This window comes from Pristis pectinata, chromosome 8 (genome assembly GCF_009764475.1).
Source record: "Pristis pectinata isolate sPriPec2 chromosome 8, sPriPec2.1.pri, whole genome shotgun sequence".
Classification (NCBI taxonomy): domain Eukaryota; kingdom Metazoa; phylum Chordata; class Chondrichthyes; order Rhinopristiformes; family Pristidae; genus Pristis; species Pristis pectinata.
This window is the reverse complement of record NC_067412.1, coordinates 57103805-57116790: the sequence shown is the minus strand read 5'-3', so window position 1 is coordinate 57116790 and position 12986 is coordinate 57103805. Positions and strand designations below refer to the sequence as shown.

At 40.6% G+C, this 12986-nt stretch overlaps 1 long non-coding RNA gene across 2 annotated transcripts; it reads left to right on the top strand.

Annotated features, from left to right (window-relative positions):
• The first annotated feature begins 4331 nt into the window (after positions 1 to 4331).
• On the top strand, positions 4332 to 12930 carry LOC127573665 (uncharacterized). Of its 2 annotated transcripts, XR_007956796.1 has the most exons (5): positions 4332 to 4356; positions 4460 to 4597; positions 4977 to 5010; positions 6219 to 6323; positions 12338 to 12930. It is a non-coding gene; the product is annotated as an uncharacterized LOC127573665 (long non-coding RNA). The 2 variants fall into 2 exon arrangements; XR_007956795.1 differs by lacking the exon at positions 4332 to 4356 and having other exon boundaries at positions 4371 to 4597; positions 12338 to 12701.
• Positions 12931 to 12986: the final 56 nt, after the last annotated feature.

Below are 12986 nucleotides of genomic sequence, written 5' to 3'. Positions count from 1 at the left end.
TGATATTTGTACTGGAAATTGGGAGATCAGCATGGGATCACAGGGACAATTCAGTAGCAAATAAAGAAAGTCATTGGACCCTCAAATTATTTCTTTCAAAAGGAGTAAAAGAAACCAAAGCCATTTTTGCTTTTTCCCAGAAAATCTCTGTGAGGCACCTTACTGTAGCCAGTTTTCAGAGATTCATAGATCCTGTAGCACAGGGGAAAGCCAATTATGTCTTGCCAGCTCTTTGAAAGAATTATCCAGAGTTGTCTCATTTACAAATGTTTTGTTGCTATTTTAGAAGAATTATTTTCAATTTTGGAGGCATTCATAATTTCTTCCATCTCAGACTTCTGCCTGATTAAACAAATCTATTATTGGGACATTGACACTGCAGACAAAACCAAGGATAGTTAACTCAAATGGGCAAATATTTATTTCAATTCCTCATTTTTTGCAGTGGAAATACTGTAATTTCCCAATTTTTATTATTCTGAAATCATAAGCTCACCCTGCAGGTTGCTTCCCCAGATAAACCATTTGATAGGTTTATACAGAGTGACACTTAGAAACACCTATCCAGAGTTGTTTATTGCTTTTCTCTCTCACTCAGATGTTGGTTTTTATTCCTTAGAAATATAAATTATTTTATTTTAAGTATGCAATCAGAATTTCTGAGATTAACAGAGAGGCTGTAAAAAACTAAGGTGGCATCTACATATTGACTATTTGGAATATAATGAAACATTCTAAACAAGTTTTTGTTTTGACTTTTTTACTGCAACAATCCTTAATTTTAATAATCTGAGTACATGACTATTTTCCTGCCCTGTACTAATTAAGCAACAGAGCATAATTGTGTAATGGATACCAGAGCATAAGCTATATACAGGAGAACATTTGTGATTTGCACTATTGTGTCTTTCCATGTATTTAAGACTATACTTTCTTTTTCACTATTACCGATTTAAGAGTTGATAACAATATAAAGCAGGATTCATCACATTATAATTCTCTAAACATTTTAATAAAGCTGATAGACACTCTGTAATAATACAGCAATGGCCAATCTGTAAATTAGAGGACATGCTGTTGTACTGAGGGAGTTCTGCAGTTTTTCAGATTAGATACTAAACAGAATTCCCCCAGCTGTTCTTTAACAATTTCTTGATAAGCAGTGGAGACCCATTCTTTGCTTGATTAATTTTACCAAAACTGATAGTCTTGTCACTGATCATATACTTTTGTGGGAGCTTTCTGTGCACAAAGCAGCTGCTTTGTTTTACTGACATTGCAGTAGTAACTACACCAGAATCGCAAGTACCAGTGCTCTGTATAATTTGCAAGTCCTATCCTTTTAAAAAAATAATAGGAAATCTATGCAATGCAATTCATCTCTGTCAAAGTGTTACCTATGCCTAAATTTTAAATATCCATTGGTGGTGTTTGTATTACCTTGTAACTGACTCCCCACTGTGTCTGCTACTGGGAGTGGTCACCAACTGATCAGCAAAGAGCAGGTTAGAAAGGTCAATGTGGAGAATTCCTTACACAAATGGCTGGCTGCACCCCCTAGTGTGGTTTTGACAGCTGTTGAGGCCAATTTTATTTTCCTGACATCCCAATCAACTTCCTCCACATTCTACCACTTACCCACACTATGTACAGTAGTCAAGTAACCTACCAACCTGCATATTTTTGGGATGTGGGAAGAAAGAAGAACACCCAGAGGAAACCCACGTGATCACAGAGAGAACATGCAAACTCCACACAGACAGCACCAGAATTAACTACAGTCGCTGGAACTGTGAGGTAGCAGCACTATGGGCTTCACCACTCTGAAACCCCCAGTACAGCCAGCATACAGTAGCTGGTGCAGGTTCAGCAAGCAGATCCTGCAGCCTAAGAACTAGAAATCAGAGGAAAACTGCAAGGGCAGCAGGGGTAAACTAGATTAATTATCAGTTAGCCTAACATCAGTGGTATGGAAATTACTGAAAAAAATTCCAAGGATCAGGATTAATCTACACTTGAAAAGGTTGGGATTGATCAGGGATAGTCAGCATGGATGTGTTGGTGGGAGACCCTGCCTGACTTATTTAATTGAGATTATTGAAAAGGTAACTAAGCATCCTGAGAAGGCAGTACAGTACATGAACTTCAGGAAGGCCTTTGACGAGGACCTAATTTGGAGATTAATCATAAAGTTGACTTTGTGTACACTTCCACTGCCTTGGAAAAGCAGCTAACATAATCAAGGACCCCTCCCACCCTGGTCATTCTCTCTTCTCCCCCCTCCCATCGGGCAGAAGATACAAAAGCTTGAGAACACATAACACCAGCCTCAAGGACCTCTTCTATCCTGCTATTATAAGACTCTTGAACATATCATTTATGTGATAAAGATGAACTCCTGATCTCTCAACCTACCTTGTCATGGCCCTTGTACTTTATTTGATTAACTGCATGGCACTTTCTCTAACTGTAGCTGTTGCAATATATCCTGCATTCTGGTTTTTTACCTTCTGTACTCCTCAATGTGCTTGTGTTTGGAATGATCTGTCTGGATGGCATACAGACAAAAGCTTTTCACTGTTATCTCAGTACATGTGACAATAGTAAACCAATTATCCATGGGATCCAAGGCAAGTTGGCAAGTTAGATGCAAAATTGGCTTGGTGATAGGAGACAGAGGATAATAGTAGAGGGTTGCTTTTATGATTAGAAATTTGTGACCAGCTGTGTACCTGAGGGATCAATGCTGGGACCCTTGTTATTTGTTATCTACAGTATATTAGTGACTTAGATGTGAATGTAGCAGGTGTGTGATTAGTAAGTTTGCAGATAACATGAAAATTGGTAATGTTGTTGACAATGAAGAGGGAAGTCTTGGGCTATGGAATGATTTCAATCAGCTGGTAAGTTGGGAAGGACAAATGGAATTTAAAAAGTAAGGTGACGCATTTTTTTGGGGGGAGGCTGCCACATAAGGGTAAAATCTACACCATGAATGGTAGGGCCCAAGGGAGTATTGAGGAACAAAGGGACTTTGGTGTACAAGTCCAAAGTCCCCTGAAGGCAGAAGCACAGATAAATAGTTTGGTGACATATGGGATGCTTCCCTTCATTGGCAGGATCATAGAGTTTAAAGCAAGGAGGGCTTGGCATGACTTTGGAAATGTTGATTAGGTCACAGCTGGAATATTATGTGCAGCTCTGGCTGCCACATGTTAGGCAGGATGAGATCGTACCGGAGAGGGTGCAGAGGAGGTTTGCCAGGATGTTGCCTGGGGACTGAGTATCTCAGTTATGAGGGAACTGGATAGGCTGGGTTTGTTTTTCTTGGATTGGAGGATGCTGAGGGGAGACCTGATAAAAATGTACAAAATTACGAGAGGCATAAGTAAGGTGGATGACAAGAAACTTTTCCCCTGGTAAAGGTGCTTAAAACCAGAGAGTATTGGTTTAAGATGAGGAATAGGAGATTTAAAGGGCATTGTCACCCAAAGAGTGTTTGGAAACTGGAGTGCTGCTTTAGGGGGTGGTGGAGGCAGGTACTCTCACAATATTTGGGCGAGCACTTGAATCACCAAGGCATAGTAGGTTATGGTCTATGTGCTGGTAAGCGGGATTCGTACTTAATGATTAGCATGAGCATGGTGGGCCAAAGGGCCTGTTTCTGTGCTGTCTGACTCTATTCATTGTCCCTTTGGACTCAGTGAGAGGTCAACCAGTGCACCGCAGTGTCCCAGGGCTGGTACTCACCTGGAGTGGAGGCCTTCAATATGTACTTGGGATTCCCGGCATCCATCCAGATAACTGCTTGAAATTAATTAATTAATGTTCAAGCCCACTGCTTTTCTCCTTCATTTCCTCTCTTCCTTCACAAGGACAATGACTCATCTTGTGGTGCGGCCCACGTTTGCAGGTAGCTTCCTGTACTTGCCCAAGTAGCATTGTTTATGTGTCGATTTAGTGACTGGTCAGGGGCTATTTCATAGTGGAAATGAAAAGAAAATCTTGCACTTCTGTCGCGCCTTTTACAACCCCACAATTCCCCAAAGGGCTGTATAGCCACTGGAGCACTTTTGAAGTGTGTTCCCTGCTGTGATGTAGAAAGATTTTGTTGTACAGCAACAGAGAGTGGGATTGCAAGAAGATTTATTACTTCCTTGCTAAAAGATACAGGAGACTTATTGTTGCAAGTCTGGGCAGAGATCAGCAACGTGATCCTGGCTCCAGGATGGAGCCATGGAATGTTTGTGGTTTAGATGGATCAGCACCCCTGATTTAGTCACACACCCATCAATTGCATGTAAACAGTGTTGGTGATGGAATGGCATGCATCACCTTCTCCACAGTTACAAGCTAGTGAGTACCTCTATTACAAATCCCACAGTCTTATCCAAACCAGTTCTGGTATTGATTGGATTATTGTCACATAACAGTTGATTCATATTTGGTTAATATTTAGCAGAATTCAAATCTGTAATGGCTAAGGATTCAATGGGCTTTCTGTCTAAAGATATTTCATCCTTTGGAGGAAGAAGGGCAGCTGATTTCTATTCTGTGCTTCCAAAGCAAGACAAGGCATTGACTGATCCCCAAGAAGGTAAGAGAAGTACTTTCCTACTCACTCTGCATGGCATGGTTGAAAGGAATCTGTCTTTTTATTTTGCAGAATTAAGTCTTATTGCACAAATGGCTTGAAATTAGCAGGGAAATACAAGGCAAGAAAATAATTAGCTATCTGGAATACCTGAACTAGATCTAGCTCTGACACTATGAGTTTGTCAATTTCTAATGTTCTTTCCATTTGTTAAATTGGTAAATACAACAATTCTGTTGAAAACAAGCTTATGTATAATTAAATCCACAAGTACAGTTTTAGAAACTGTCTTGAACCACAGTTAGTAGATGTGGTTTCACGATCGCTAGAGTTAGAATTTCCTCAACAACTCTACTTTTACATTGATTTAACTTTTTTACAGGTACAATGGAGAAAATGGAGACAATACCAATCTGGTAAGTGTCAGGATGTGTTCACTAACTTTGGATTGTTTTTTTTTCTTTATTGTATTACCTTTTAATCCAGGGCACTGTCTTTTGTTGCTGGCATGAATTTAGCTGCCTTGGACTTATTTCCAAAATTCCTTCCGTAAACAACTTCATTGATTGAACCTTAGGATCTCCTGATGTGGCTTGGATCAAAACTTTGTTGGATTGTACATTGAAAAGCTAAGAAACTGGAGCTGAAATTAACTCCTTATTCTCTTCTCCTTCAGTTACGGATCCAAATACGACATAATTGTACATAATGATAGCATTGTTTGCCTTAAACTATCATGATCTTTCTAGGATGACCAGTAGGTGGTGCCATGGCATACTTTCCTTTCCTCACTACATGTCTTCACCATGGGAATATGTTTAATCATAATTTACAATACAGGGAAGCCATTGTTAATTGTCCAGCAAGGCCTGAGTTGCCTCTGTATGGGAAACGCGGCATTTCATATCAGCATGTAACTAAAGTGTGACCAAATGCTCGAACATTCTGTGTAATATCTGTGTCTGAGTCCTGCTGCTCCTGAAGGTCACCTGTCCCACTGTCACTCCACAGTGTCTGTTTAGTTCCAAAGCAAAATCCTATAAATGCTGTAAATCAGAAGCTAAAGCAGAAAATGGTAGAAATATTCAGCAGGACTTAGTGGAGAACATCATTGACTTGGAATGGTAACTCCGTTTCTCCCTCCAAGGTGCCACCTGACTTGCCGAGACTTGCCAACATTTTCCCTGTTTTTGTGTCTGTTTAGCTCACTTGGCAGCATTCATGCCATTCACCTGGAAGAGTTGGGTTAATGTGCAATACTTAGTATATCTCTGCACATTTAATCTTCATGCACAACATTTGGCTGTGGGAAACTTCGGATGTTAATGAACAGTGACTATGTCAAGTCAGTTAATGGATGAAGAATGCTTTGTAACAGCTTGAGGATGTGATAAGACACAATTTAAACATGAACTCCTTTGCTCTGTACTTGTGCATTTTTCATCCATCAATGCCATCCCTTGCTGAAGGCAGGCAAGAGATGACGAAATGTGGGGGTGCAACATTTTGTTTTCTTCAGCAATCTTATCTGATCACCCAGGACACTGTAAAATTCTGCCAAAGGGTTGTGTTTTCAAAATATAATTTTTTCTTTTTTATTTTCTGGTGTGAATTGCTTGTACAGGTTGATGATATGAAGCTGCTGTTGTGGAAGCTCACTGCACTCAACACCTCCAACAGCCCAGGTTCTCAAAGTTCGACCCAGCTGCTCCCAAGTTCAGCAAGAGAGGTCAGTGTCTGAGCAAAGGGAGGCATCATTCTCCTGATCCCTGCCTCACAATTTGTCAAATCTGCAAGGACAACTCTTCTATACTTTCCAAAAGCATGTCTAATTATTGACCAATGATGACATGGCCTTTCTCTCTAAACCTCAGTCAACAATTGTAACTTTACAAATCTTTGAGCTCTCTCACCTCTAACTTGGGCTTCTCAGTTTATCAGCACAATACTGGCAGATATCTAACCTGTATCTAAAATGTGGTGGGGAGAGTTCATTATCCTAAAGAAAAATATCAGGGATGTGGTGATTTAAAGTCATAGAGCAATACAGCACGGATACAGGCCCTTCAGCCCAGCACGGATACAGGCCCTTCAGCCCAACCAGTCCATGCTCACCACGGTGCCCACCCAGCTAGAACAAATTTCCTGTGTTCGGCCCATATCCCTCTAAGCTCCAACCCTCCATGTACCTGTCCAAGTGCTTCTTAAATGATACTATTGTAGCTGATCAACCACTTCCTCTGGCAGCTCATTCCGTATACTCACCACGCTCTGCGTGAAAAAGTTGCCCCTCAGGTCCCTTTTAAATCTTTCCCCTCTCACGCTAAATCTATGCCCTCTAGTTTGGACACCCCCACACTGGTGAAGAGACTGTTACCATCCACCTTATCTAGCCGCTCTCATAATTTTAAACATTTCTATAAAGTCACTCCTCTTCTCCTACATTCTAAGGAATAAAGACCTAGCCTGGCCAACCTCTCCCTGTAATTCCTGGCAATGTCCACGTAAATCTTTTCTGAACTCTTTCCAGTTTAACCACATCTTTCTGATAACAGGGTGACCAAAACCGTACACAGTATTCCAAGTGTGGCTTCACCAACGACTTATACAACTGCAACGTAATGTCTCAACTCCTACACTGAATGCCCTGACTGATAAGGCCAGCATGCTAAATGCCTTTTTCACCACCCTGTCTACCTGTGATGCTGCTTTCAATGAACTATGCACTTGCGCTCCTAGGTCCCTCTGTTCCATTACACTCCCTAGTGCTCGACCATCGATAGTGTAAGTCTTACACTGGTTTGACTTTCCAAATGCATCACCTCACACTCATCTTGTATTGAAATCCATTCATCACTCCTCATCCCACTTCCCTAACTGATCAAGATCCCCCTGTAATCTACGATAACCTTCTTCACTATCAACACCTAATTTCCTGTCATCCGCAAATGTACTGATCAAGCCTTGTGCATTTGCATCCAAATCAATTATATAAATAATGAATAACAAGGGTCCTAACATCAATCCCTGCAGCACACCAATAGTCGCCGGCCTCATTTCCGAGAAACAACCTCCAGCCACCTTTCTCTGCTTCTTACCTCCGAGCCAATTTTGAATCCACCTAACTAGCTCTCCCTGGATTCCATGAACCTAACCTTCCAGACCAGCCTACCATGCGGGACCTTGTTAAGGGCCTTGCTAAAGTCCAAATAGGCAGCATCCACTACCCTAACCTCATCTACCATTTTGGTTACCTCTTCAAAAAACTCTAAAAGGTTCGAGAAACATGACTTTCCACGTAGAAAGCCATGCTGACTCCTCCTAATCAAACTCTGTCAATCCAAATGCTGGTAGATCCTGTCCCTCGGAATTCCCTCCAGTAACTTCCCCACTACTGACATTAGGCTGACTGACCTGTAGTTCTCTGGCTTGCCCCTTTTAAACAATGGAACAATATTAGCTACCTTCCAGTCTTCAGGAACTTCACCAGTGGCTAACGATGTAGCAAATATCTCCCCAGGGTCCTCCACCGTTTCTCCTCCAGCTTCCCACAAAGTCCTAGGATGCACTTAGTCAGGCCCTGGGAATTTATCCACCTTAATGCACTGTAAGTCTGCAAATACCTCCTCCCTGATAATATGAATTTCCTCCAAAACATCTCCACTAGTTTTCCTTATCTCTTGAGCAAACATGATTTTCTCCTCAGTAAACACCAAGGAGAAATTTTCATTAAAAATCCCACCCTTCTCCTGTGGCTCGAGACAGAGGCCATCCTGCTGATCTTAAAGGGGACCTACTCTCTCCCTGGCCACTTTTTTACTCTTTATATAGCTATAGAGCCTCTTGGGATTTTCCTTAACCTCACTTGCCAGATCCATCTCATACCCTCTCTTGGCCCTCCTGATTTCCCTCTTAAGCATTCTTAATCTTTTTATAGTCAACAATGGATTCACTCATCCCTGACCTCCAAAACCCAATGTATGCTTCCTTCTTTTTCTTGACCAGAGCCTCAATATCCCAATAACCCCAGTATTTGGTTTATGATGAGAGGTTGTCGGAAAGGGACAGTGGTTGGGTATAGTCTACCAGTGAATGTTAAATTGTGGGGTGTGGCAGAAAGTGAAAATTAAAGAGCCTGGAAAGTGTGTGGTGCTTAGAAATCTACTAAAATGGCACTATGTGGGAGAGCTATGCCTGCCTCTTCCAAGGCTGTAGGACTTGGAGGGGTTTGATGACCCATACATTGGGCAAAGAGTTAAGCACTAAACCTTTAGCAAGGTCAGACACTAACAGCACTTAATTTCAGCTTTTACAAAAGAAGTCCCTACTCACCTTTTTGTTCTGTCACGATGGTGGATCTCTTCAATGGTGGTGGTAGTTCAATGAGAAGATAAGATATCTTTATTAGTCACATGTACATCGAAACGCACAGTGAAATGCATCCTTTGTGTAGAATGTTCTGGGGGCAGCCCTCAAGTGTCGCCACGCTTCTGGCACCAACATAGCATGCCCACAACTTCCTAACCCGTACGCCTTTGGAATGTGGGAGGAAACCAGAGCACCCAGAGGAAACCCACGCAGACACAGGGAGAATGTATAAACTCCTTACAGGTAGTGGCAGGAATTGAACCCGGGTCGCTGGCGCTGTAAAGCGTTATGCTAACCGCTACACTACTGTGCCTGCCACTAGAATCACTAGTGCTTGTACTGGAACTAAATTGGCTGACTGTGCCCAAGGAGTGGCATGAAGATCACATACTTGGGCACTTCCTTCCCTGACACACAATTAGATACTGTGTTGGAAACTCAGGAAAATGATCAAAGCAGTGAAGGGTGCCTGTCACAAAGAAAGCAGTGGCCTTATCTGCAAAATGCAAAGACATTTGGTCGTTTCATATATTGGAAAAGTGATCATTGTTTTCTTCAAAGTTGGGCCCAACCCAGGCAAAGGTAGTCCCCTGATCTTAGGGCCTGCTTTCTGTGTTGGGATCCACACTGCTCCCTTCTGTACTGTCCCTCACTGTCACAGCATCCGATGGCTTCTGTGTGCAGGCACAACATCTGCATAGAAGTTAGCCATCCAATTTCATGCCCTGCATTATGCTTCATCCAACATTCCCATCAGTTTTAGCAGTAGATTTTACATTTCCATTTAATCACAAAGTACATTAAATTCGCCAGTTGAGTCCCAAGGCAAGATGTTTCATCCAGATGGCTAAAGTATTTGTAACAAGACAAACAAATTGATTACACAATTGATTTTACCACATACCCTTAGAGTCATGAGTGCACAATGAGTATGGCTGGGAACATTCCAAGAGTTGTTAAAAAACAACCATAATGGAAGAGTTGTGAAGGCTATAGTCCTAATAGTAACTAATGCCAGCAGGACCTTATTGAGAATTTTGTGAAATCGGTGTGTGTATTGACGAGGGGCAGGACCACACTGCCAGGAATAGTTTATGTGTATTAATAAGGGGCCTATATACAGTAATTAGATTGAGAGTTCTCAAGAAATTGGAATCTTTTAATAAAGATTATATAGTAACCATGGTCATCTACAATAGATTGGTTAAAGCAAATTTGTAATGCAGTTTGTGGATGAGTTCTTAGAATTCCCTTGAGACCATTTTCTTGACCAACCAACAGAGCTGAGGCAATTGTCGAATACTGGCTTCTGTACTAAATTATAATTTTATGGTAAAGAATTCTCCAATCATTAACTGATATAATATTACTTTGGTTGTGGTTTTGCACTCACCCTCAAATTAAAGATTTAGCCTTGAATAAGGTATGGGGCGTTGGTTAATATAGATTGAGAAAGTTGATTAGATAGTCTGATACTAGATGAGCAATGGTAAGCAAATTGATAAATATTTCATAATTTGCAATGTTTGGGAAAAGTGATCCATTTATGGCTATCTAAAGAGGTTAAAGATAGTATTAGAATGAAAGAAGTACTTAATGGATTGCCAGGAAGAGTTGTAATCATCTGTGGGTTTTAGTAACCAGTAAAATTGACCCAAAAACCTGATAAAGAAGGAGGAAATAGAGTGAAGATGTGCTTGCAATAAATTTAACATTGAGAATATAGGGAACCTCAATCAGCTTGACTAATTATCAGGAGATACTGATATCAGTTATTGAGTATAGTCAAAGATGAGATGGAAAGATTTTTGCACATGGTAAATATGAATAAACAGAAATGGAAGAGGGAGATGTTCAGATATTATTTTAATGAAGGGTAATGCATGCTCAAGGGAATATATGGTTCACTCCTGCTTTTATTTCTTAGCTGTGGAATTCTCTACCTAAAACTTGCTGCCTCATTACCTCTCTCATCCCCTTTAAGATGCTTCTTAAAACTTAATTCTCTGACCAAGCTTTTGGTTATCTATCCTAACAGTCCATTATGTGACATTAAAGGAAACACAACTATCCTTTTTGGAAAAGTAAGTTTACCTTTTCTTCCTTCACTTCCCCACAGCCCTGCAATCCACAGGCAAATGAACAGGCTCACAGACAAAGTCTTTGCGAGCAAATTCCCAAGTCCCCATGGGTCCCATGGTGGTGTATAGCCAAGAAATGGTGTTTTATTTTACTTGATAGCACTCTCAGGATACTTCATGAAAGGCACACGTTTTGTTGTTGAGATTTTCAACAAAAGTAATGTTCAAAAGTATGAACTGTCCTTTTAATCATCCAAGGCACAAATAGTTGCTGGGGTTTTGCTGCTGGTTTCTTAGAAACCTGCCAGCGTTTATTGTCAAAAGTGCTGGTAAGTTTATGAACTCCCACAAAGAAGTCACTAGCTGAGTCCTGTTGACCATTTCCTGGCAGTGCACCATCACGGGATCCATGGGGACTTGGGAATTTGCTCTCAAGGACTTTGTCTGTGAGCCTGTTCATTTGAATGTGGATTGTTGGGCTGTGGGGAAGTAAAGGAAGAAAAGGTAAGATAAGATATCTTTATTAGTCACATGTACATCGAAACACACAGTGAAATGCATCTTTTGCATAGAATGTTCTGGGGGCAGCCCGCAAGTGTCACCATGCTTCCGGCGCCAACATAGCATGCCCACAACTTCCTAACCCGTACGTCTTTGGAATGTGGGAGGAAACCGGAGCACCCAGTGGAAACCCACACAGACACGGGGAGAACATACAAACTCCTTACAGACAGAGGCTGGAATTGAACCCGGGTCGCTGGCGCTGTAATAGCGTTATGCTAACTGCTACACGGGGATACTTGTGTTTCCTTTAATGTTTCTGATTATTTAAAATTTATAAGGTGTTCTTTTGTTCATCTTTTAAAAAGATTTCAGTATTTTTAAATTATTTCATTTATCATAGTTTTCCAATGAAAATATTTGTTATTTGATCTCCCCTGCCTTTCATTTTATCAAGGACATTCCTCTGTATTCTCTCCAACGTTCTCCCGTCTCCCTGCATCACAACACTTTATCTCCAGCTCTTCTGACGAAAGGTCATTAACCTAAAATCTTTAACTCTTTATTTTTAACCACCTTCATATATGGTGACCTGCTATCAGCATTTTCTGTTCTAATTCACATTGATATTTTAATCATTTTTGGATCACATCTAGATTTGTATATAAATATTAAATGGTATGTGTCTTCAAGTAATCATATTTTTAAGGGTCTGAATAGAATGCTCCTGTTTCTATGTAAATTCACAATTGTGAGCAAGGATGATTGTGGTGTCTTTTGTTTTTTCCATCAGCTTGTTTTTGGAAGTACTGTGTTAACGACTGACAATATTTTCACCGAAACATCAACTGCATGATCATCAGTTCTACGCAGAGCCAATCTCTCAATAAGGTTCCTGTTTGAGCAAACCTGGCGTTATTCAACAAGAGGCTGCAGCCCAGAGGATGTGTAAATACTTTTGTAATTAAGTATTGATAACACAATGTCAATAAATAATACTTTTGTAAAGAGATCAGTTCTGTTGCTCCTTATGAAACAGAACATTTATTGGTGTGACTTGTTTGTCAGTCTCAACTACAAAATGGATCATCATCTTGCAGGATAAATAAAATGTTCATAAAATAAAATCTAAGTGGCAATAAAGGACTACATTCAGTTTCTGAAAATTAACTGGTATTCTAATTTGAGAGTGAAAGGTTTAATACAATGTTCTCCCATTGGGATATGGCTGTACAACTCAGATTTAGAAGATGAAACTTTCAATTTTCTTCAGGTGAGAAGAGTTTTATAAGAAATTTACTATAATGCAGTTACTTGTGGATATGGCTCCTCAACTCTATGATAGAGCACAGAACGGGAATAATAGTCTTGGGGCACATAATACACCCCCATAATAATCTGCTTCACAGTAAACAGCACAAGACAAGAAAATATTTCTCAAC